Consider the following 5,016-nt stretch of genomic DNA (forward strand, 5'->3'; position numbering starts at 1 on the left):
CCGGTAGCAGTTGAGTTTTGGAGTTTGAGTTTCTCTTTGTACTGCTTAGCTTATAGTGTTGTGTGTGTGCTGAATAAAGACTATTCCTACTTCCGCCAAGGCTCCAAGGACATTTTTGCTGGTTACCTAGCTCATAGACCTGTGTATGAAGGGTTTGTGAATGGGCTCGAGGGGTCTGTGAGCACCAGAGACCCAGCCCTAGCTCTACACTGTTTAAAGCACTGTTCAGGGGATTTGGGGTGCATCATTGTATTGCTAGGCAACTCATAACTAAAGCCAAGACGTTTCATTATTTTAGTTACACTAAGTTTTCCGTTTGTATTGTCAGGGCTAAAACTAGGGCTAGGGGTTCACAGACCCCTCAAACCCATTGTACAGACTGAATCACAGACCCCACACATACCAGACTGGGTCTGTGACTCAGTCTGTACAACAGGTTTGAGGGGTCTTTGAACCCCTATGCCTGGGGTTGGGTTACCAGACCCCTGACACACAGGTCCACACTAGGTAATTGGGAAAGATCCCAGGAGCCATTGGCAGATGACAGGAGCTCAGTCCTTGGCTTCCTCAGCAACAGTGGCAGTGGCCTCTTGGGGAATCCCAAGGGCCTTGGCAGCAACAGCAGCTTGTAGCAACAGCCTCCAGCAACAGCAACCTCTCTGGGGCATCCCAGGGGCAGGGGGCCTGTGGATCAGAGCCACTTGTCCTTTATACTTAAGTCAGACAACCCAGGAACACCTGGGTGCACCTGCACAATTACATTAGTCAATAACCAAAGAACACCTGGGTGCACGTGCATATTTACATCAAATACTCAGCAAGACTCCAAACCCCTGAGGGACCCTGACCATTTATCTTCACTTTCCCTACAATCATTAAACAAAACAGGAAAAAATATCCCCACCCTCCTGAACTTTGATTTTATTTGGGGAGACAGATAAAAAACAATAAATCTAATGAATAAGTAAATGATATAGCATGTTAGAAAGTTTTAACTCCTGTAGAACAATGAGAACTGAGTACAGGGATAAGGAATGTGTAGTGGACTACAAATATCAGTGTTACATAGAATACTCAGGTAGATATCTTGTCAACCTCAGCTGGTAAAACCACACAGCCCACCTGGAGTCAGTGGTAACAGATGAGATGCAGAAACCAGCTATGGGTCCAAGAGATGAGAGAGTCCAGGAGAAACTAAGGAGCTCACACTGGCCCACTGGAGTCAATTATACACCTCCCTTCCCAACTCAGAATACAGTGTTGCCATGTTGGTTGCCTGTGATGATGGTGTAAATGACCGATCGATTTCCATGGTGTAAATTGTGTAAATGATCAGACCAATCATTTACACCATGGAAACTGGCAAACCCTACATATCAGGGCTCTTTGAAAACAAAAAACAAAAAACCTAGTTGTTAAACATTTCTTAGCATACCACTAAGAGGATCCCACTTCCAACCGTATCCTAGGAGGGGCACAGATGTTTGCCCTTAATGAGCACAGAAAGCAATTAAGTGTCGCACATATAGAAAGAAATTGCCAAATTTCAGAGAAAAGCTTTTGGGAAGCTAGTTGTTAAACATTTCTTAGCATACCACTAAGAGGATCCCACTTCCAACCATATCCTAGGAGGGGCACAGATGTTTGCCCTTAATGAGCATAGAGGGCAATTAAGTGTCGCACATATAGAAAGAAATTGCCAAATTTCAGAGAAAAGCTTTTGGGAAGAGGGTCTCTTGGAGGAGCTAGGTCATACTTGCATAGTGGAGAGGAAAGAGATGACAGAGTGGGTAAAGAAGGATGACTGCACAGGCAGGTGTGGAGATCAGGTTGACACAGTGTTATAGAAAATCTCCACCAAAAAAACACCAAACTGACACTGAATTTAAATCCTCACAATGTCGGATGGGAGGCTTTCCAAAACTGAACTAAAATTATCCTGTCTTTCACGCCCCCACCAAAGTCATTCCTAGCTCTCTGAAAGCTTTGCAAACCTCGATGAACATGGTCCACAGGTATCTTCAGGAGGAGAATGTGGGTGCAGTATCTGTGGTTAGCGTTCTCTGAATTTTTCTCCATGGAAACATGGACTGATAAATAGAAACTAAAAAGTCTGGGTTCTTTTCCCATCTCTATAGCTGCTTGGCTTGGTAACATCAAGCAAGTTATCTCAATGCTGAATTTGCACACTTTAAAACTATCAATTCACATTCTTCACTCATTGGTAGATAAAGATGAACAATATCATCTCTGGGAAATATTCCAAGCTCTTTTAAGAAAGGCGTAAATAATTATATGCTTATGAAAATTGGAATCATATTGTTTTTATCCCAAATGTAAATACAAACATCCTCCAAAGGTTCAAAAAGGAGAAAATTTTCTATTAACTCTTTCTGTTGGCAGGGAAGCCTCCTCCAGACCATGCATTTGCAAAAGGAATTCCCACACCAGCCTGCAGTATACTAGCCTCCAATCACTGATCCAGAATATCAGGCCACCAATTATAGAAATACAGGCATGATGGTGACGCTCTGCTCAGACACCATGGCTCGTCATGATGTTCATTCTCTCTTAGGTCCTCTCATCTGCCTCCCAGCACCTCTGTGACATCCAACCCTGCGTGAATCCAGCAATTCACTTGCTCTCATCTTGCACTGTGCCTCTGGCACAACTTTGCAGATTAGCAGCTCTTTAAATCTTTGACGGCTGGGCGGTTAGCTTCATTGGTTAGAGCGCAGCCGTATAACACCAAGGTCACACCAAGGTCGTTGGTTCAGATTCCCATACTGGCCAGCCACCATTTAAAAAAAAAACTCTTGATCACCAACATCAAAGCAACAAGACCACTCAACAAGGTTACTCTGATTTTCTTTTTTTGGCAGCTGGCTGGTGCAGGGATAGAACCCCGGACCTTGGTGTTATCAGCACCATGCTCTAACCAACTGAGCTACCCAGCCAGCTGGTTATTCTGCTTTTCTAATGTGATTTTTATCCTCCTCACCACAAAAACAATTTCTTACTTTCTCCACATCTCCCTCCACCCTCTGTGTGGAGCCCCCATGACCCAAACATCTCTGAAAGATCCTACCACCTTTCAACGTGGTTACACTGGGGACCAAATAATCTTGCCTTAGTCCTAATTTGTAACATGGGAGCCACCAGACCAAAATTTCCTCACTTCCCCACCACTAAATCCATGGACCTACCTGCCACTCTGTCCATCTCTTTTTACTCCTCTTGCAGGGAAGGAAGAGTCCCTTCTCCTCCCAAGACCCAGTCCCTCCAAGTGGGTCTGCAACCCCACCTCCTCTCATGTATTCAGGGACTCCAAACCATTGTTTATCGCCTCTCTCTGCTTAGCCTTCAATCTCGTGCTCTCTCTCTCTTTTTTTTTTTTTTGGTGGATGGCCTGTATGGGAGCTGAACCCTTGACCTCGGTGTTATCAGCACCACATTCTAACCAGCTGAGCTAAACAGCCAGCCTCACCTAAGCCTTCAATCTCTTCACTTGACTTGATTTTTCCTGTGACGATTCTAAAATGTGCTAGTAACTACTCTCTTTCGTGTTTAACTTTTTATTTATTTTTAAAATAACTGGTGTGGGGCCGACCCCGTGGCGCACTCGGGAGAGTGCGGCGCTGGGAGCACAGTGACGGGTGACACCACACCAAGGGTTGCGATCCCCTTACCGGTCACCAAAAAGACAAAAATAAATAAATAAAAATAAAATAAAATAAAATAACTGGTGTGTGCACATGCGTGCATGTTTGCATGTGCGTGGAGGGAAGAAAGGAAGTTGGGAGGAAAACAAGTGTCATGAATCTGGGTGAAGAGTATCCTAGAGTTTTGTGCTATTTCTGTAACTATTCTCTAACTTCGAGATTATTTCAAATGCTCCTTCCTTAGAGACGTCTTCCCTAATTCCCAATCTAAAGTAGCTACCCGATGTAATTTTCTCTCCTCCTGACCTGTTCTTTTCACTTATAGAATGTGCCATGCTGCGGGGTTCTGCAAGTATACCAAGGCACTTCAAAAAGGTCATGGCGTATTAGAATTAAAGGATAATATGAAGGGCTGACTGATTAGCACTCAGTTGGTTAGAGCACAGCCTTATAACACCAAGGGCACAGGTTCAGATCTCTGTGCCAGCCACCAAAAAAAAAAAGATAACACGAATCTTTCCCTGAACTTTTGAAGAGCCCCAGAGCCGCCCCAGCTGTGTTCAATCAGTGACTCAGACAAGACAAAATATGCCTGAGAGATGGGTCAGGGTAGACCCAGCACCAAGACCAGGGTAAGGCACATGAGGCCCTCACCTTGGGCACAAAATTTATAATGGCACCAAAATCTAAGAAATCAAGACTAATAATGTTTTAATATAAAATTTTTAAAAAACAAAATTAATGTGAATAAAACCTATGATGAACAAAATATCACAATTTTAAATAAAGACAAGATTCAAACCTGCACTTTCATGACTCTCATTCACCTCACCCTGATCCTGATGTTGATTCCAATAAAACTTTATTTATAAAATCAGGCAGCTGGCCCATGGGCCACAGTTTGCCATTTTTATTTTTAATTTTTAAATCATATTAAAATATTAATCTTGATGACTGAGGCTTTGGAGGCCACCTTAAAATTTCCCTCACCCTAGCCCCAGCCCTGGGTGGGTCCCTCTATCATGAAGGTCTGTCTTAGTTCATTTTCTGTTGCTATAACAGAATTCCACAGACTTGGTAATGTATAAAGGAAAGAAGTTTATTTGGGCTCATGGCTCTGGAGTCTGGGAAGTCTAAGAGCATGGTGCTAACATCTGCATGGGCCTTGTGCTGCTTCATAACACGGCAAAAGGTTTCACACGGCCAGAGAAGAAGGTAGAAAAAGCCAAGACAGCCAACCTTGCTCTCATAATGACCTGCCCTGGAGATAACTCGCCCCCTCCCACAAGATCTCACTCACTCCCATGAGAACAGCATTAATCCCTTCATGAGGGTAGAGACCTCATGACTCAAA

The 5,016-nt window shown here is 43.7% G+C and overlaps 1 non-coding gene across 1 annotated transcript; it reads right to left on the reverse strand.

Annotated features, from left to right (window-relative positions):
* Positions 1-2,883: 2,883 nt before the first annotated feature.
* TRNAI-GAU lies at positions 2,884-2,957 on the reverse strand. Its single transcript has one exon. It is a non-coding gene; the product is annotated as a tRNA-Ile (tRNA).
* Positions 2,958-5,016: the final 2,059 nt, after the last annotated feature.

This window comes from Galeopterus variegatus, unplaced genomic scaffold (genome assembly GCF_000696425.1).
Source record: "Galeopterus variegatus unplaced genomic scaffold, G_variegatus-3.0.2 Scaffold1211, whole genome shotgun sequence".
Classification (NCBI taxonomy): Eukaryota; Metazoa; Chordata; class Mammalia; order Dermoptera; family Cynocephalidae; genus Galeopterus; species Galeopterus variegatus.